This window comes from Corvus brachyrhynchos, unplaced genomic scaffold (assembly GCF_000691975.1).
Source record: "Corvus brachyrhynchos isolate BGI_N302 unplaced genomic scaffold, ASM69197v1 scaffold948, whole genome shotgun sequence".
Taxonomy (NCBI): domain Eukaryota; kingdom Metazoa; phylum Chordata; class Aves; order Passeriformes; family Corvidae; genus Corvus; species Corvus brachyrhynchos.
In genome coordinates, this window is record NW_008239567.1 from 1 (window position 1) to 259 (window position 259).

Sequence of the window (259 nt, forward strand, 5' to 3'; positions counted from 1 at the left end):
CCCAAATCCCCTTTTCCCGAGCTTTCCCTCCCTCCCCGCTCCGGCTGATCCCGGTTTTTTTGGTCCTCCAGGCCTCCTCCGAGTCCCTCCGGCACCATCGCGGCTGCCTACGGCCCATCCCAATCCCAATCCCACTCGATCCCGGTGTACGAGATGAAATTCCCGGATCTCTGCGTCTACTGAAGGCTCGCGAGGGGCCTCCTTCCCACGGAATCCCGACATTCCCACCGAATCCCGACGGTGCCGACATTCCACCAGA